This window comes from Neodiprion lecontei, chromosome 1 (genome assembly GCF_021901455.1).
Source record: "Neodiprion lecontei isolate iyNeoLeco1 chromosome 1, iyNeoLeco1.1, whole genome shotgun sequence".
Classification (NCBI taxonomy): domain Eukaryota; kingdom Metazoa; phylum Arthropoda; class Insecta; order Hymenoptera; family Diprionidae; genus Neodiprion; species Neodiprion lecontei.
In genome coordinates this window covers 17,569,088-17,590,661 of record NC_060260.1, presented here as the reverse complement: position 1 = coordinate 17,590,661, position 21,574 = coordinate 17,569,088, and the positions used below count along the sequence as shown (strand labels likewise).

At 41.5% G+C, this 21,574-nt stretch overlaps 1 protein-coding gene across 2 annotated transcripts in view; it reads left to right on the top strand.

Annotated features, from left to right (window-relative positions):
- LOC124295602 (arylsulfatase J) overlaps nucleotides 1-21,574 on the top strand; it is an 846,464-nt gene that overhangs the window by 414,701 nt on the left and 410,189 nt on the right. The window lies entirely within an intron of this gene.

The following is a 21,574-nucleotide window of genomic DNA, read 5'->3' as shown; positions in this document are numbered from 1 at the left end:
TGGACTCGGGTTGAGGTATACCAAGCATGTAATCTTCGCCGATGACCTTCAGATCTATCTGCATGCCTCACCCAGTTGTATTACAGAGGCCATTACCAAATTGAATCTGGACGCGAAATCAGTCGCGGATTGGGCCCGGACAAATGGCCTAAAGTTAAATGTCAGCAAAACTAAGGCAATTATTTTAGGTAGTTCTGCCTATGTTGAGCAATTAAAACACCAATCAAAACCACCGATTATCATCGATGGTAAATCTGTGCCTTTCGTTGACACAGTCCGAAATCTTGGTGTCTATATATCTGCGGATCTATCCTGGAATGGACACGTAGCACAAGTGTCGAGAAAAGTCTATGCCTCGCTTTATAAGCTCAAACATAGGGACGATATGCTCTCTCCTCAGGTGAAAGCCATGCTAGTCCATGCGCTCATCATGCCTCACATTGATTACTGTAGTTCAGTCTACCATGATGCCACAGAGTACTTAAATCTCAAGTTACCAAGACTAGTAAATAGTGGCATTAGATATATCCTTAACCTGCGGAGAGACATCCATATAACCCCTCATCGTGTCAAGCTTCAATGGCTCTCTGTCGTGAACCGTAGGCTTTATTTTACTGGATGTCTCTTCTATCAAGTGCTCTTAATGTCTAGGCCATCCTATCTAAATAAGTTAGTCCCTGAGGATGATCGTAGTACGCGACAATCATCCAGATTAGCGGCCTCTTCTCAGGGCATGCTGCTGCCTATTCCGTTCGCCAGGACAGCGGTCTACCAAAACTCCTTTCTCCTATCTGCCATGCGGTTTTGGAACAGCCTTCCATCGTCCCTAAAAAACTCCCCTTCGCTTGAAGTTTTCAAACCTAAGCTCACCACTATCTCCTAGCAGCAGAATCGGGCTCTTCCGTGACCCAAATAAGATCTAGGCTATGATTGGCAGCGGCCGTAGAATAGGAAACTTCATAGCGTGGACAAATTATAAATTATCTGGTTTTCGTCTATCCACTGTTGTTCTACTTTTCAATGTATTTCTATTTCCGTTTTATTATGTTTTACGTTTATTCTCATTGTTATTCTTAATTTTATTACTACTCTTAATTTATTTTATATATTTTCCTGTACTACCTATTCTTATCCTGTATCTATCTAATTGTGCACTATTATTTTATTCCTACCGTCGGTTCTTTAAATTGTAAACCATCATCATTTTCATTGACTATCAACTTTAAATTGTATATCTATTATTAGTTAGCTATTTATTTATTTTATCTTTCTGGTTTGATAGCTAGTAATATATCCTTTTTATCATGTTACACTTCTGTTATGTTGCACTATTATCACTGGATCTACTGTAAAATCCTGATCTTGTATCTTATGTTACTTGCTCTAAAACCCAAGCGGGTCATGGCATAATAAACGCGATCTATCTATCTATCTATCTATCTCAGAGAGACGTTTTATTAATTCGATGGCATATGAATTATAAATTGATAATTCATCGTCCACGGGGAATTGACTCAGGAGCCGAGGTAGCCTCCCGTACACGATTTCGTGAGGGGTAAAATTTGTCGCCTCGTGCACGCTTGTGTTGTATGATAATTCCGCGTGAGGATTCAAGCGATTCGAATCAGTGTACGTGTCTGCGTACTGTTTTATATGTATATTCCGCTAACAGTATGTGACTCCGATCGAGCGCTCCGTTCGTCTGCGGTCGATAGCCGGAAGTCGTTACTTGTTTTATATGAAAGATTTTAGATATTTCGCGTAATAGATCACCGGTAAAGGCTGCTCCGCGATCAGTAAGGATTGCACGGGGAGCCTCACATTGCGCGATTAGTCGCATTGCCATAGCTTCGCGATTGTGGTCGCTCTTAAATCGGGTATCGGTTCTGCTAAACAATACTTCGATAGGTGTTCTTGCATTGTAAGTATGTGTTTATTGCCATGTGGCGTTGTAGACAAGGGATCCACCGAATCGAGTAATACTTTGTCAAAGACGTCGGTCGGCGTATCAGTAATGAGCATTGGCTCGAGCGTCTTTGCTCGGACAAATTTACGTTCCTGACCGCCTTTGCAACGACTAATAAAATTTTGCACTTCGTTTCCCAGCGAAGGCCAATAAAAACGTTCTCGGATTTTCGGATAAGTCTTGGTTACCCCTCGATGGCCTCCGACAAGACTCGCATGGAATTCTTAGATTTTTTGCGAATGTTGTTCAACCGGTGGCCGTCGAATTGTACCATAACATACCGTTGTGACTACGTTGGACCTACCGAAAAGTCTGTCCAACCAGTCGAGAAATTTCGTGTGCGGCAATACGTCTGTATAATCTCCCGAGCGTAAAATACGTAACGACTCCACAGCCGCTCGTTGGAAGGCGGCCTTGAGATTTTGAAGTCCCTTGTATATCTGCTCGGCGTTACTTTTCTCATGGTATCGCTTTCTGATAACGATACTATAAATTTTTTTTGGACCTATACGGAGTCACTGCTATTTGTCCAATTTTTAATTTCCTTTCTTTAATGGTTTTTCCATATACCCTTCCTAAATCGGTGAGTAGTTTTCCAATTGAGGTAGGTAGCTCTCCATCTGCAGAGATGAAATGAACTAGATTACCCGGTTTGTACGTTAGGCATTCTCGAGAGCCTATAATCGTGCTAGTTTGTCCTATAGATTTTCCTCGCTCAGGTTCATCATCACTGTCCTCTGATCCTATTTTAATGGGGTCATCGGAGTATGTTATGAATTTGCTTTTACTCCCGCTAAAATGACCGGGAAGCGAAGCACATGGTAACGCACGTGGCCGGTACGGTGTATATCGCGGTGTAGATCTTGCAGCCGGGGCCGTATCGTTGCAAGGCAACGACCATCTCACCGTTCGGCGGGGAGCGGGCAGTGGAGAGGTCCAAACGGGCTATGAGGTGTCGGGTACGCGCTCGAGTCCTGCGGCCATACTTGTCTTGGACCTCTCTCTCGCACTTGCTCATACTTACATACTTACATACTGACATACTTTCTCTCTCTCAGCTGGTGGCTCATCGCTCTCGTCGTCCGCCTCCGTTCCTTTTTCTATCGTGCGTGATGGTGCCTTCTCTCCCGCACTCAGCCGCCGCACAGTGGTCCAAAAGCCCGAATTCCTGGTCAAAACTAATAACTCAAATATTTCTCAGTGAAAATTGCTAGTATTACTATGCCTATAGTTTTTTGGCTTGCTGGTTTCGAAAATGAATGCAAAAATGCGAAATTCAAAATGGCGACCCCGAAATGGCGGATATTTTTTACAAAAAATGGTACGAATTTTTAGAAATTCATAGTGCGAATGTTTTTTGGGTCGCTGATTCCGAAAAAAAAAAACAAAAATGCAAAATTCAAAATGGCGGACGTTAAATGGCGGATTTTTTTCGCGAAAAATGATACCAATTCGCTGAAATTCATACTAGTAATATTTTTGGGGTCGCCGATTCCGAAAACGAATGCAAAAATGCGAAATTCAAAATGGCGCAGGATCTCCGGGGATCATAACTAATTCTCTACAGATAGTAATGCAATTCAATGAAATAGGTTATTTAGCAGCACTCGTATTGCATCATTAATATCATCGCCATAAATTCCGAAACTTGGTTCATTCACAAAATTTATGTAATTCACTTACCTTGAGGAATAATATCAATTTTGGTTGACTCGATTTTGATGAAAATTGAAAAAACTACAGCCTTTTTTTTCGCGCGCTCGAAAGCGTGCACACACCACAGTCCCGCGCGAGTCTCGACAATGGTCACTTTCGAGGGCTTACCACAGGCCATGGAATGAATATGAACATTTGCCCCATTTGGATTTCAAAGCTCTAATGCTATCTATTGACAAATATGTGAAGCTTTACCTCGGATGATAACTTTCGGTTTTTGGGGTTTTGGCCAAGAATTCGAGCTTTCGGACCACTGTGCGCCGTACTAATTCTTTGTCCGATGATGACTTGAACCTATTCTCTAACGCCTTTAAGCGACTGGCAAGCTCGGCATCTCCGGCGATGTCATCGGAAGGGTCTTGTTCTTGGAGAATCTCCCGAGCCTCCTCTTCTAACTCATTCCCCTCCGACAAATGATCGGGCCAGTCGAAATCTCTTTTATGAGGATCCTTTTTGGGGTCGTCGGAGGATTTGGCGTGATGTCGCTCCTCCAAGCGCCTGAGTGAATCGTTACATTTATTTATCGAGTCTTCAAGGGTTGCCGTTACCGCCTTCGCGTTTACAGCTTCCCATTCCTCCGTGCTTCTATCAGAATCGTTGCTAATGGTGGTGAGCGTGACAGTGATTGCAGTAGACCTCTGGTCAGACGTCACGCTTGCGGACTCCGCTGAAGATGCTGGTTCTTGGGGATCTCTGAGGGGCTTAACCTCCACGGGGGGTTGAGGCTTCGGCCTTTTTGGAGGAAGTAACGGCGAGGGCAGCATACTGTGGTGCAAGCGCTGTATTGCTGGCTCTGAGCTCTTCGATTCGGATCCACAGGGTTTTGCAGCGGTTGGAGGTAGGCACCCCGCGGGTCTTGAAACGACCTTCCCGCGTGTGCGTCTCGTCACCGGGCCGGAGCTCTCCAAGCTCCCCTCTCCCCTTTCAAGTACTGTTGGCACTGTAGGCACGCTGCGTAGACGCGATCGTGTGCGCGACGCTACGATTGATGCATCACCCTCTGATGGGCTAGCTGATGTGCCAGATGTTGACGCCCGTGTGCTAGACGTCGGGCCTTTATGAGTATCGGAGGATTTTGAAGGCAAAGATAAAGGCAATGCTTGCGTTTTCTGAGTGACGTTCGGCTCCGTGTCTAAATCACTCAAAGACGAGGTTATCATCGGGTCTACGGAATTACGGAAGAGTGCATCGGCATTCATATTTCCACGCCCTGGCTTATGTTGGAATTCATAATAGTATTTACACAATCTAATTTTCCATCGACTGAGCCCCTTGCCTGGATCAAGCGTAGAGCGCTTCCACTTGAGAGGCTCGTGATCGCTTACAAGCTCAAATTTCCTTCCATAAAGATATGTGCAGAAATGTTCTTTCGAATCGATTATAGCCAGACACTCTTGTTCCGTAGTTCCGTAATTCTTTTCAGCATTCGAGAAAATTCTGGAATGATAAGCGACTGATAGATCATGGCCTTCGTGAACTTGTGACAACACTGCTCCAAGTGCAAATTCCGAGGCGTCGGTCGTCAAGATGAAGTGTTTGGACAAATCGGGATACTGCAAAATCGGTTCTTGACACAGTGGTTTGCGAAGTTTACGAGAGCTGTTTTTGTGTTCCAGCTCCCATACGAATGTTTTTTCCCTTTTTTAACAAGTCTGACAAGGGTTTCGATCTGGCAGCGAGATCAGGAATAAATCGACGGTAATAACCGGCAAGTCCCAGAAATTGGCGCATGTTTTTTTGTGTTCTTGGGCGAGGAAATTCATGCATAGCCTCCAATTTCTTTAGGTCCATTCTCACCCCATGGCGACTAACGATATACCCGAGTTACGCGATTTCGCTACGCAAAAACTCGCATTTGTCCGGCTCGAGGACCAGGCTAGCATCCTCGAGATGTTGCATAAGACGACGGACTTTGATTGGATGTTCCTCGAGAGTTTCCGCAAACACGACAATATCGTCGAGATACACGAACAACTCCGTGCCCTGCAAACCGATCAGCACCCGATCCATCAGGCGTTGAAAAGTCGCACACGCATTCTAGAGACCCTCGGGCATGCGAGCGTACTCGTAATGCCCGTTTATCGTAGAAAACGCTGTCTTTGGATCATTGCTCCGATCCATTGGGATCTGCTGGAAACCGCTCACTCGATCGAATGTCGAAAAATACGTAGCTTTTCCCAGCTATTCGAGAATTTTGATCATATTTGGAAGGGGGTACGCGTCGGATATTGTCTTCTCGTTCAATTAACGAAAATCGATTACCATGTGCATGCGAGGATTCCCTTGGGAATCGGGTTTTTTGGGAACGATCCAGACCGGCGAGTTATACGGGGATCGGGAATGAACAATTATTCCCTCCCTTAGCATTCTCTCAACCTGCCGTTCCAGTTCTGACAGATACACCACAGGAAATCTATATTGTTCCGCGTTTACCGGCAGCTCGTCCACCGTCGGGATTCGATGGTGAACTTGATCCGTGTATCGCAATCTATCGCCTGGTAGCTTGTGCATGTGAGGGTATTTTTCAATGAGGTTTATAGCATGTGCGCGCTCTACTTCGTTAAGCCTGTCTAATCGCAACGATTCAATTATAGCTTCTACCCGATTCGTCGGCGGATAGTCTCAACGCCGCTACCGTCCTCTCGATAATGCTCAAAATCTTCGAGTTCGAGTCGAATTGCGTGTTTATTGCTAAGACGTAGCACGATCCTCCTGAAGGTGCAACGATACTTTCTCCGATAAACACGCCCGGTTGAGTCTCGAATTGCGGTATATATCCCTCCGCCAAATTCCCATTTTTCGAAGGGATACTTATTTGTTTGCTCGTGAGCGCGCGCAATTTATAACTTCGTTTACCCGAGGTGATTTTTGCTGCTCACACGTGCTTTGTTGGTTTCGCGTCGGAAGCAGGCAAACCTACAAAAGGCTTAAGTCGGATAGGATCACTCGAGGTGACTAGAGTGTTGTGATGAAACGAAATTTCGGCTTTCTCTGCGAAAAAATACGGTTTACCGATCAGCGCGTCGCTTTTCAGTGGCAATTTTTGTAACTCGTAAAATTTAGTCGGTTTTTCGGAAATATGAAGGACAACAGACCCGAGTGTCGGAATATCCGATTCCTCCAAGCCTGTTAGCCATATTTCATCGTCAGTATTCACAGTTAAATCTTGATTGAGGGCACTGAGTTTGATTAAGCTAGCCGAGGAACCCGTGTCAAGAAAGAATTTTCTTTTCTTATTACAAAGTTCGGGGGCAGTCAATTCGACTACTGGGCCTTCCGGCGGTGGGGGTCCAAAGGACGAGGCATCGTTCTCCAGGAACCTCACTGATTTTGGTATTCTCGAGGTCGACTCGACCCGCTTGCTCCCGTCGGGCCGGCAGGGGAATCCGCCCGGCGAACCGCAGGGCAGTTTGAAGGCTCCCTTCGCGGGGAGCGCCCTGGAGAAGAACAACGCTTTAACGGGCAGCACAGGCAACCTTTATTTTCATTACAGCAATATTTATATCCGCAAGCCATTTTCGGTCGAGAATATGATATTCCCTGGCCGCCCTCGCGGTTTTCAGGCGTTCCCGCGGGTTTTAAAATTCCGAGAGCCGATAGTGGCAACTGGCTTCGATACGTAGACGATTGTCTATTTTCCCAAGCCGTCGGCGACGGAGTTGGAGAGTCATGCGAGCGTAAAGAACACGCGCTGACTCACTCTGACTCGATTCATTAGCTTTCCGTCGGCTGTCTCGAAGCGCGAGTTCTTTAGCAATTGTAAAAGCTGCTTCGAGTGTTTCCGGCTCACGCAGATCCACCGCGGTTTCGATGTGAGAAGGCAACCCGTTGATGAAAGAACTCAACGCGAGGTGATGCAGCGGGTCCCGCTTCAATTCTGGCGGATCGATACCAAATTGGGATCAGAGCGCGCTCCTCCCCCCGCTAAGCAAAATTCGGATCTTGTCATAGAATTGTCCAACGGATTGATTGCGTTTTATTCGTTTCGTCGATAATGCCTCCGTATAGAACTCATAGTTTTTTCCGCGGGCGAGCGATTCTTCAACATTTTCACTAACCCGGCCATGGTCTCAACTCTCTCGTCGTAAACCCAGTTTCGCGCGTCGCCGCGTAATCGCGATATTATTGCGCCTATGTACTTCGCTTCCGCCGCGGCCGGCACGAACTTGGACGCGTTTTGAATATCTTGCAAAAAATCCCTCAATGGCATCATTTTCCCGTTGAAATCGGGAATATTTGCGAAATTATTTTGTATAGTTAGATTTTCTACCATCGTATTGACGCTAGCGACCAATTCGGCCGTCACATCGGCGGCTACACTGGCCGGAGCGTGGTCAGGCATTTTTGACAAGTCCGGGGGACGGGCGATCGACAAGGATTAGTGGTTCCTTCACCTATGGTTCGACTCCCTCGTTATGGCACATGAGTAAAATTCCAAAAATTAAATCCTTGATTCCAACTCCCAAGGGAAAAATCACCTAGTATTCCACTTCCGACAACACTTTAGTCTGTCACGTGCGGAGCGGTCTCGCACGCGACTGACTTCACCCTCTAAGATAACCGCAGAGGTTTATATTTATTTTTACATGGATACGTGGTGATCGTCCTCTACAGGGCTATCCTTGAAAATAGGGTTGGGGGATTTAATATTTATGTTTTTTTAGAATGTTTATGAAGGAACCAAATTTTCAGTGAAATTGATAGCAATAAAATAGCAAGAGAAATAGGTGACGAGGAAACTTACAAAAATGTTCTTAACCTAATGTTTATATTCATTCACTACTTACTCTTTGGTGATTACAATCCGAATACTCACTCTCTCACACGATTACCACTACTTATAACTACACGTCTCCAAAGAGTTCGTGGCTCGAGGTTCAACGCTTATTACTAACTTCAAATACTAACATCGCGACACGAGGGGCCTTCGGTGACCGCGTGAAGAATTAGAGGGTTCCCTCTAATAGCCGGTGACTCTAAGACTAATGACTCTACACATGACAGCTTTGAAGGAGCCGGGTTCCGTAGACGTGGTTTCTAAGCTGTCTCTAACGGGACTGTCTTCGCTCGCTCGTCGGACATCTCTTGGAGCGTCGGACAGCGAGCAAGGTTTTTGCTGATTTTGCAATTTGGAACAAAGGCTCGCCTCGCGATGCTACTCCTCGAAGTGCGTGATCTCGCGCTCGCCTCATCCCGGTGCTGATTACACCTGGGATCTGGCAGGCGCGGGAACATTGACGTTGCAGTGGTCAACTGCGCCACTGCGCTTTTGTCGTGCCACGAACTGTATTATCAGAAACTTATATTATGAATTCAATAGTGATTATGCTTCCTCGTCTACATTAAAAGCAAATAATAATAAGTAATGATATGAATGCATAATGATAAAGTTATATATGTATATGCGGCGTTCGTGACACTCTTACTTGATGGCTGACAGCGAAGTAGGTGGTAGAGTTGGTTCAGCTCCTAGGTGATAAGTGTCGTCGATGGTTCGTGTATACGTCGGCGACGCATCCAAGTGGCTGTAGCATTAATCGGGGTGTTTCGGCTCCTGGCCGATAAGTCTGGTCATTGGAGGTTTGTATTGGCACCTTGCGCCTGGCGCCAAATATAACCCTGATCTCAATTCTTGCAGGCATCCACCTGGATTAAGATTGCGATAGTTTGCCCTCTGGCTGACGGTATGATGCTGTTCGCCCGGTCCATGACCTCTGCCTTGCGATATCTGGTTCTCTCGAAGTGAACTTGTGGGAGATGTCTCTTGTAGTGCGGTACGAAAGTTAGAAGATAGATAGGCATTAGCTTAATATATAAATCTCATGTAAAATTAGCTATTCGTTCTTTTTGGAGTATTGGCCTAAGACGTGCCTTCGCTGTTTATAGGTGATTCTGTGGAGGGAAGAGTGGGTTACTTTAACCGCTGTGATAGGATATGAAATACCACGTCACAATCAAAAATAGACCGGTCGACAGGTATAACAATAGGCTTGAAATGATACGGGCGGCAACAGTTGAATTCGGCAATGAAAATGAAACAGATAAATTAACGATACAAGCCTGTAGTTAGGAGCAAGAATTATCTGCTAAACGTTCTTAATGCTTATTTAAATGAGGTGGTGGAGTTGAAAATCAATTTTTCATTTTTTGAAATATGTTGAACCTCTAATACTTTTGTAAAATCATGAGGAGGAAACTAAACTGCATTTTCTAACTCCAAAAAGATTCAGAAGTTTGTCTGCGTACTTTGGCTGGTAGCTTCAGCTTTGTAGTAACGGGAGAATATGCGAGGTATTATCCGGTACGCTTACGCTAATACAATCGTTATTCTACAAGTCAGACAACGATACAAAGGAAAAAGATAGGTATTCCAGTAGGAAAATAGTACATACTGTTACAAAGGGTGAAATCACCCCTTTTGCCCCCTTTTTAATGATCTAGTAGTCATCATAGATAAAAGACGTTTATAAACCACAGACATGTCTTTAAAAAGAACAAGTTTGCTGCGTCAACCAACATCATTGTAAAAACAGTCTTGTTTCAGACTTTAAACTAGAAACACGTTTCCTGCAATTGAAGCTTTTTCTCAGCATTTTATCAATGCCTTCGATTTTGTCTCATTAATTAAACTCACGAATCCTTATTTATTTTCGTAACGTCCAAGAACGTTACAATATATGAGTAGTTCCATTAGTTTTCGAACAATTTCTCGGGAGGGATCTACCGATTTCAATGAAACTCAGTAATCTTGAAGTACCTTATAAAGTATCCTCATACACCAAATTTTAACCCTCTAGATGCCACAGGTCAAGAGAAATTGTTTTTTTGAGGTGTAAAAATCACCACTTTTAGCCTATTTTCAAGAGTTTGATTTTCATAAACGTCAAACCCAACCCCAATAATTTGCATTAGGTTTCTATTATTACATCATTTAGTATGTGAAAAAACCTATTACAGACTCCCAAACTATTTAGGTTTTATTTATAACAAAGTTAAACAAAATGAAAAATTTTTGTGAAATGACTATTTTCAAATGGCCACAAAAAATTCAATTCTCAACCGATTTGCTTTTACAAGGTCTCATATTTTTCGTTAATATATGCCCTTTGAGTAAGAAACTCCATAAAGTTCATTTGCAACCGGGAATCGGCAATATTTTATTTCAAAGTTGATGACTTTTCAAAAATAGCTTACTTTGACCTCTCAGTACGCGTTTCTAACAACTCCAAATAGCAAAAAAATTTAGGAGGGTGTGGTGTTTTATGTCTGGAACAATCCCTCGAATGGATTTTCTTGGCCCGAACTTGTGCAATTTTCTATAATTTTTTACATATTGGTTAAATCGATGAAAATCATTATTGTCAAATTGATTATTTACGTTGCTTGTTTTTTTTTTATTGCTTATTTTGAATTTATTTGTTCATAACATCATCAAAATCACGTAAGTATAGCGTAAAAAACTCAAGAAAATATTTTTTGAGTATTATTTTCATTTCGTGACAGAAAAAATCCTATTACCCCCCGTCGATATAGAAGTTTCACTTGAAAAATTTCAGTAACTGTACGCAGTACATAATGAAGATTATACTCAAAAAATATTTTTTTGTGTTTTTTACGTTATATTCACGTAATTTTAATTTTGTTATAAACAAATAAAATCAAAGTAAGCAACGAAAAAAGAAACAAGTAACTTCAATATTTAATTTGACAATAATGATTTTCATCGATTTAACCAATATTTAAAAAATTATAGAAAATTGCACAAGTTCGGGCCAAGAAAATCCATTTTAGGGATTATTCTAGACATAAAACATTACACCCTCCTAAATTTTTGTTCTATTTGGAGTTGTCAGAAATGCGTACTGAGAGGTCAAAGTAAGCTATTTTTGAAAAGTCATCAACTTTGAAATAAAATATTGCCGATTCCCGGTTGCAAATGAACTTTATGGAGTTTCTTACTCTAAGGGCATATATTAACGAAAAATATGAGACCTTGTAAAAGCAAATCGGTTGAGAATTGAATTTTTTGTGGCCATTTGAAACTAGTCATTTTACAGAAATTTTTATTTTGTTTAACTTTGTTATAAATAAAGCCTAAATAGTTTGGGAGTCTGTAATAGGTTTTTTCACGTACTAAATGATGTAATAAACGAAACCTAATGCAAATTATTCGGGTTGGGTTTGAAGTTTATGAGAATCAAACTCTCGAAAATAGGCTAAAAGTGGTGATTTTTACACCTTCAAAAAACAATTTCTCTTGACCTGTGGCATCTAGAGGGCTAAAATTTGGTGTGTGGGGATACTTTATAAGGTACTTCAAGATTACTGAGTTTCATTGAAATCGGTGTATCCCTCCCGAGAAATTGTTCGAAAACTAATGGAACTACTCATATACATACCGGGACGATATCTAGAAATTATACAGTCAATACGCATGCGCCAAGTAATTCAATCTCATTGGTCGGTAAAATCGCCCCGCGGCGATATTTTCATCTGCTGAGCAGGGGACAAACGTACACAAAATGAGACAAGACTCAAGAGCTGTAAATCTCTTGATTGAGGATTGAGGTTATGTTGCTGTTTATTTTTACGTAGCGTGAATTGTCTAAGAAGAATAGTATCGTTCAGAAATAACACGGTCGATATCGGAAGATATTCAACCAACGCAATGAAGAATTCAACGGAAAAGCAAATGATACAGAAACTGGGTTTTATCTGTTGAAAGAAGAAATCTAAAATTCAATGTGAAATGTCATTAACAAGAGGGAATCTGGACAAACAGCGGTAGGTAAGTGAAAACAACGTTTATTGTGAACAGATTCTTCATTTACATAAGATTAAAAATGGGTTTCATTCACGATTTATGTTTTGTGCATTTTATTGGAAAGTAGTTGTATTCAAAAATATAAAAAGCTCCTGTCTGATGATAATAATTTCTAATATTTTCAGATACGAAATCATTCATCGTCAAGCGAGACTAAACTTGTCAGGCATGGGAGCATGTAAGTAAATTTCTAATTTCGTGATCTTTGACTATGACAATATCTTAACATGGATTCAATGATAAAATTTTTTTTTTTTCCGGCAGGCTCGAAGTTTAAACTTTGATTAACATGAGGAAAGTTATGCCTTACTTGATGGTCAAAAGGTTTGGGCAGCAAGGATCCTGGTTTCTTGAGCGGTGCCATTATTACAACCATCGAACCTAGTTGTTCCGTCAGACATCAGGTGCCGGAGTGAATTTCATCATGCCATCGCCAACTTCTCAACATCAGTTGAGGCAAAATTGAAGAGCGGGATACACTGCAGATCATAGTGGCTGAATATCCCATCATTTTACTTAGATCGAACCAATAGCGATAAGTTTGTTACTTGACCGTTGCTGCCAATTCATTCTACCGAGGAATCACTCTGTGCACCATTGTAATTCAAGCATTATTATTGACCAGCATTATTTTTCAAATTTCACACCATTTAATTTGGTATCTTATTTTTAAGCTCACTTTTATTCTATTTGGCATCCAATTCAGAAAAATAATCTTTCAAGTCCTGAATTAGATTGTAGGGTTGAATTTTGCTAAGCAAACTGAATTAATCCAAATCTAGAAATCTTGAATAATTTCAGTTAAAAATATTTTTGAAGTTAATCTCAGTTGACGGTATCATTTCACTAGCTAGTTGCAGTTATTTCGCGTGCTTCGGTCTCGTGGAACCCCAGTAAAGTGTAAAGAATGCGTTCACTTACCAGTACACGTTGCCTTGCAAATAATCACTAGGTCTGCTATAGGATTTATCACTCGCTAACTTTTTTGTTACCAATCTGGATCAGAGAGTAATCCTGCAATTCATCGATAGCTCAAATTCAAAATCAAATTAAAACTCCTTACGGGATCTCACGCTAAGACTGAAGCTTGTGAATCTCCATTTACCGCAATTATTTCTGCACTTCGTGTTAGCATTGTCTAGAACAAAAAAAATCTCATCCTGAGATTGGAAATGGAACCTGAAACGCAGAAGTTATTCAGTGGCACGAATTGAAAAACAACAATTTTATAATGGTTCCTGCAGCACAGGGATTCTTCCCAACTATCCTTGTTACAAGGTGATTTATTTATTTTGATGGAACAAGGAACACAATCTTGAATCCGATATAGGCCAGTAAAAATAGTCGTTTTTCGGGCTAAACCTCGCACTAAATTGCCTATCCAATTTTTTTTTTGTTATAATGTTTGGGGTCACTTACTGAGTATAAAAACACAAAATGCTGACAGATTATGGTGGAACTTCAGGCGTAATCTCGAAAAAACGTTTTTGTTCAATATCTCGGAAACTATGCACTTTAGGGCAAAAGTCGTAGAAACTATTATTATAGAGAGTAACATTTTGCATCTTTTGTTTCTTAAAAATTTTTTTTGTAAAACTTACCGTTTACGATTTATGGCTCGTTGAATAAACGAGTTTTTCTATCGAAATTTGGTATTCGGGAGTTTTTGAGGTTGCTAAACAAGATTCTATTTTGATAAAACGAAAGAATGTATCAACACACACATGTATGTGGGATACAGTAGATTAGGAAAGTATGTAAACACAAATACACTTTGAATATAAATATCAATTTATTTTAAATTACATTGAATATTGTTATTTAGAAAAAATAATTATGAAAAGACGCTCAGAATTATAGAGTCCAATTGCTGTCCCAATCCCTATCATTACTGTCTCCAGAGTTGGAGTCAGTCATTCGGAATACTTTTTGGTTGTTCACAGTTCGCGATATCAACCACGCCACCGCTTCACGCGATAATGATTTAATTGACTTTGCTAGCAGCTTACGCAAACTTGAGATAACGGGGTCAGAAGCAATCAAAAATCGCGCGAAAACATCCTCCATATTCTGTTTTATACTGAATTTTTGGGATAAGTCTGGGCTAAATGACTTTATTTATTTATTACAAGATTCCTGGGCTTCCTATGACATCCGTCCGATTGGAAGCATCGAAAACCCTATTATTTTCGCACCGTGAATTGAAAGTTTGTGCACAGTAGTGGGCTTGTAATACGAAGGACATAGTAGCACACATCTACGGGCTATATCTACAGCGTATTTTTCAAATTCGTCCACATTTATTTTAAAACCGCCCGATATTACTTGTAAGGTCGCGTAGAATATTTGATTACATCTTCATCTAGTCCAGTTATAGATGCGGAAACATCAGAATTTTGAAAGAAAGGACGAGCAGTATCATCGTCATTCGTGCTACCATATCCTCGCTTCTGTTGGTCAATAAAAAGTCCCAATTGTTCACGGAAACCTTTTTATATGGTCTTTTTAGGACTTTCGATGCTTTGTTTATCTGTTTGCCATTTTTTAATGTTTGATCTCTATGAAGCATGTATTGTAGCGAGGTAGACTTAACTCGCCTCTTCATAGTGTTTTAAGGACCTTGTCGAGCTTGGTCTGGCTTTGAATACGCGCGCCGAACATCCATACAGGCAAGGACTCGTGTAGTCGAGCTGTTGACACGCCGGTCTGTATCCACGCTGCGGCAGCAGGCAGTCTTCGACCTACAGTATAGTAGCGAACAACACATGCTTGACGAAAAAGAAAGTGAAGAGGAGGTGGTGAGTGTGTGTAATTTCATTCAAGTCCTCCCCGATCCTCTTCCGAAGAAATCTACTCAAATTCGATTGCCGGGAGCCTCGAACAATCATCACGACCCGTTGCTGATATATACCGCGTGCTAACCGGTCACGTGGCCAACGTAAGGTAGAAAAATAGAAAGTAATCTTCCTGGCGCCCATTAATGCGATTATACGGAATGATAATTTTTAGAATTCAGTGAGCTAGATAGGCACCCATTTGTCCGAATTACGATCTCGGGTTTAGCTGTTGCGTTTCGCTAATTCGTGTTACAGTATAAGCCACTCGAAAAAGAAGAAACTACGCGTGCAGTGGTGATACTCTATATTGTAAATAATTTTCATTCATCTTTCTCTTCAAAATCTTGTCGATATCGTTGAACTCTTTGGATGTAGCATCGCAAAGATAGCATCGTTCACTTGATGTTAGTGAATTGCAGACTTTGTCATCAATCATTGTTAAGACTAATGTGTAAGATACCGTGATTTCTTTTCCGTTCACAATCGCATAAAAAATTTGAAGCTGGCTTTCTTGTTTTTTAATGTCATTAATTTCATTTTGCGTTCCTTTTGCAGTCTCTTTTGAAAACTCGATCTGTATCGGTCTACAAAATCGAGGGGAGGAGGGTCGTGGATTTTTCCACACGATTATTTCTTCGTTATCTTTATCATAATTATCAGATTTTTGTTCAAAGGTACTTTGCCCGGATGTTCCGTCACATCCTCATTTGCAGAAGAAATCCAGTTCATAAAAATCATTGGATGGGAGGAACTTCAAAACTTCACTTCGCAATGTCAATATGCGATCCGCTATATGATCTAACAGTGCCTGAAGTTTTACAGCAGCTTTACTTTCGTTTATAGTTATATCATCTTTCGGTGGATAGTATTTTTTTTCGCCCCCAGCACAGATTTGTCCGATGGATACATTCTCGAATTACGTTCCAGAGCTCCAGACCGTATTCCGTGATACACATGTTTGGACATACGGTATTTAACTATCAGAGAAAGAGCAGCACCAACGGAATAATAACTGCGAGTAACGTCTGTAACAGTGCGTAAAGCTTGCTTGTATTTGGAAGCTTTTGTAGGACTGCCCAGAGCAACGTCCTTCACTACTTTTGCGTCGTCAAATTTTCCTGCAACTCAAAGACTAATGTGGGTGGCAAGGGCAAGCTCTTCAGCGCTGGACTGGTTACGAATACCTGCAGTTTTACTTTTTTTCGACCGTTCACTGGAGTCCTCCAAGCTCTGTGAATGGCGACGACGCCCAAGAACTGCAGCTGTATCCTCGTTTTCTGTTGAGATTATCCGATCGTTCCCAAAGGTGACAACTGTGCTTAGCCAATCCGTATTTTTCTCCAGAAGCCTCGCCTTAATCGTTTTAGATTTTTGTAATTTGTCTCGCATGTCACATAATAATTTACGAATTTTTTGTCCTTTATCCGCGGATAACGTGTAAGGGCTGTGGACTTTTCGGACAATGCGACCTCCATGCCTTTGTAAACATTATTTGCATTATCTTACAATTGATATGCCAATAAATCATACAACTCCTGTTACGTGAAACCAACTGCAAACGCTTCATTGTTTACCAGAGAACCTGAAAAAATCAATTCAACAGTGAGACAATAATACATCATTTTGAAGAACCAATAATGATTTGTTGATGAAAATAATAGTCGAATTCAGTGGACTAAAATTATTTTCATGAGAGACAAATTAATCGACATCGCACTCTACTACGGTGCACCTTGTACAGTGTGTGCGCCGAACGCGCCGCACCTGAATTCGTGCGTCAATTTATGAAAAATTTCACCTTAACCAAAGGGGCAGTTTGAAGCAGCTGATTTTTGGTGATGCATTACTCAAGAGTGTAAAGATTAACGTGAATCTTGATCGATCGCTGAATTATGTTGAATTATTGAATTTTACTCAATGTTAACATAACTTTTTTTCTCCGCGGGCAAGAGAATTTATAATACATCGGTGTCCTTATCACCAATGATAATCAGCTTATCAAAACGGATTGGTTCCACAAAGTCACCTGGTCACAGAGGTACTTAAATTTTCTTTCTCACCATCCCAGATCATATAAGATTGGAACGACCAATTGCTTGGTAGATAGAGCGATTAGATTATCTAGTATCGAATTTCGTAATAAAAACCTTTTCTCGATCAATCATGTACTACGCAAGAATGATTATCCATCGGTCCTGCTTAACAAACATATACATGAGAAATACAGATCGATTCTGTCTGTCAGTGTTTCCAACAATAATAACGAAGTAGTTGTTGCACCTATTAATCTCAAAATAATTGTTTCGATACCGTATGTTGCTGGTCTATTCGAGTCTCCAGATAGAATTTTTTCAAAATACAATATTCAATTTGTCGGAAAAAATGCACATGATCGATCTTCTCTGTTTTATTCCGACAAAGGTCTGCTACGCTTGGATAAGCGTTCTTGCGTCGGGTATAAAATTCCGTGTAAACATTGTAATATGTCATATATAGGACAAAAAAGTAGGCAGTTACATACGAGAATCAATGAGCATAAACGAAACATTCCTGTGCATGAAGATAATTATACAGCTCTAACTAGACACTCGATTGACGTTGATCATGCCTTCAACTTTGATCGAACCAGTATTTTAGATGTAGAGCCCTTTTATTACAAAGGGTTATTGTTGGAAATATGCAACATTGTTGCACATCCCAATGCTATCAATCTAAGACAAGATTTCGAATATCTCAGTGCTATTTACACGCCTCTGATACATCAACCATAACTTGTAATTATCGACTGAGCTTGCTTTTGAACTTATCTTCTTATCATATTATTATTATTCTATACGTATTCTATATTATATTATTTTTCCTGCACCTCGGTCACTCAGAGCAAATGACCCAGAACTTACCGCGTGCGCAATGAATCGGCGTCCGCGCGGTATCCTGGATCTAAAAACAATATCGCGACGATTTGTTGGGCGCCTGGCGTGATAAACACGCCTTGAAGTCGTTGATGCGCTATGCCGCGACAATATGCTCGGTAGCTCAGTACCGCGGAGAGGGGAGGGGTAATTTTTAGGTACCGGGAGAGAGCGAGATACGTAATACCAACACGTTATTTTACAGAGCAATGATAGAATCCACTAATATATTCTTGGTCAACGGTGATGCAAACAAAAAAAAAAAAAACGCAAAAACAATAATTATTCAAACGTCACTCGTTGCGATTCAAAATTTATAAAACAAAAAAATAATAATTGCGAACGCGTAATTCGCGATCCGTACTCAAATACTTAGGTTAACTAACCAAAAGAAAATAATAAACTAGAAAGGAAGAAAGAAAACGTGACTATATCTGAACGACTTCTTATGCCTACTCGCGCTAGTCGCTGTCTGAAAAGTAAACAATAATTCAAAACTAAAGACAAAATTTTACTCGACGTGTTAGCCGCGACCGGCCTCTACTAACTACGGCGCTAATCGCCACTTAACAATAAACCGCTAGACAAAAACTAAACCCTGATCATAATCGACGCGCTAACCGCGATCGTTAATAAATCTAGAAAATTTCTTATGCCTACGTGCGCTAATCGCCACCTTACTAATAAACAACAATTCATAAACTAAAACCAAAAGAATGTGACTCGACGCGCTAACCGCGACCAAATTAATAAATCTAGGAAGCTTTTTTTTCGTGCTTACTTATAGCGTATTATTACACATCCGAGCTCCAGTCGTAGTCGCCATTCCCGAAAAGTTCGCAACCCGTCCCGCTAATCCGAGCGTCTACGCAAGATGATGCTCGACCTACACGAGAAGTGACACTTTTTACAGACGCAGACTCGACGGGGCCCCGTGCAGCGGAATTTGGCTACACTCACTTTCAAACCGAAAATGACTCAACTCGAAACCGTGACTCTACGCGAGACTATATAGGAACCAAATTGACTCTACGCGTTATCGCGAAAACTCAGGCTACGGCCATCAACCAGGAGATCGGCAAACAAATTTCGAGTACTGCTCTGAGTCAAAAAAGAATTGGCCAACCGTCGACCGGTGCGCTGATCTACATGGCACTCGAAATGCGTCCGCAAGGAATTAAAAGCGCTTACCGCTCCGCAGCCACACCAAAAATTCGCCTACTCCCGTTTCGGCCATGACACTCAGAATTCGGTAACTTTTCTTTGCTTTTTCGAAACTCAATCACCTCTAACTGTCGCCACGACTCAATTGTCGAGCTCCGCAAATCGTGGCCGCAATTCGAACATGCCTTGAACATAGGCGCTATCCGTTGTCAAATTTCCCGCGTTCTAATTGGCGTTTTCGTTACGAAATTCTTATAGCCTAACTTATCGTTATCGTTGACTTCCGCTGTCACGGGGTGCTGATTGATTGTCCAGTCTCCAGTATCCCGTAGTTCGACAGTGGCGTAGTGACGACTTCGCGAGGTTGCCTGACGTCAGTGTGGTGAGGGGGAGGCTACGGCTCGCCGGCCACCAACGGGAATCTCGTCCGCCTTGGGTTCCATCGCGGCAGAGTTCTACGTTGTCGCTCTCTCCGTAGCCTCGCGCGAGGCCCTCCTATCGTCGCGGTCCGTCGCGACTGCAATTCTGTAACGTCGTTCGAATGTGCCGCCGATCCCGTATATGATGCCGCATGTACTCTAAACCAAAAAAAAAAATAAACAAAAATCCTGAAAATCGTCTTTGCCAAACCGAAAATTGCCCCCCCCCCCCCCCCCCCCCTCGGAGTATCGGATGCGTGACTTTTGTCCTGCCGCTCTTTTTTTGAAAGGATTCGCGGTCTGATCCGTGGGATCCCTAATTTCGAGTTCCATCTAGGGTTCGGGGAGCCGTTTGGAACGCGCATTGAAAATGCCACGTTACACTATTTAACCCGTTGTCTCATTTTATCTTTCTTACTACTTGCTGATTTCGTTCTCTTTCCGTTTGCACGCTGGAGGATCAGCAAGTTCTAAAATCGATCTGTGTTGTAAATTTCGGTTGGGTGTCTAAATCAATTTAAAAACTGAGATGAATGCGTGGGAGTTTGGTATCGTTCTTTTTTTTTCAAATTAACATTGGTTTTTTAGCGTACTTTGGTTTTAATTTTAGTTCTAATTATTGTTTTTATCGTTTTGTTCATCAAATTTGAAATATCCGCACGCTATTACCAGGTGATTTTCTTTCAATTATATCGGCACAAGTTGCATCTTGTTTATCTCATAATTCTCTGTAAAAGATTAATTTTAAGTAATTTACTCCTATTACCTAATATTCTTTTCTCGTGAGAGATGGTTCTGGTAATATATAATCGTTCAGAGTAGGGCCCCCACCCGAGCCGAAGCGTAAACAATTTTTTGGTTGTCGTTACTGCCCTTTATTTCCAAGAAAAATATTTATTTCTAAATTCCTGAGGTCAAGAAACTATTATTTATGACTGACCTTGTTGTGAGAGAATCGCCGTTCGTTGACATTGGACATTTATTGCGCGAAATGAAGGGAATCAGAGATCATTAACACGTGTGTCAGAATGCCGTATTACAAGGTTCATTATTAATCATCCTCATAATAACGATCCGATATCGAAAGTTAATTATTTACACACATACAAAGCACAAGAAAACAAATTTGAACTTACTGGTGATGAGAGGAATTAACGACAACAGAGTCAGGGCGGCTAGGTGGTCTGGTGGAGTAAGGCTCCGGTCAAGCATCTCTAGATACCAGGTTCGATTCCTGGCTCCGTCGTTAATTTTTCGAAATCACCAGTTTTCAAATTTATATCTCCGTTAATCATTTACACTTGTATGTATGTGGTAACCATCAGACAGTAGAGGTGTATTATTATTCATTTTAATTTAACCATTTGGCGGAGGAGGTTTATCGATTCTCTTTATGTATAACAATGCAATAGCAAAAGTGTGATTATCCCGCATACTCGCCTCTCCCAGAAACATCTCAAATTATGCTCATTTCTGAACGCCAAACACCATAACTCCAAAAATTTGGGAAGTTTCGAGCAGAGGTCAGGATAACTGATTACACTTCAGACCGTTTTATGAAAGCTTAAGTATATCTTTATTGTTTGTCACATCACACTCTTACATGTTCGCCAGTCAGGCATCGACTGCCGCCCGCGGGTCCCCGCTCTCACACCTCTGCCCGAGATGTCGCCGATGACGAGGAGCCTGCTGCGATCCCGCAACAGTATCCAACTTACTTCCAGAAAAAACGAATA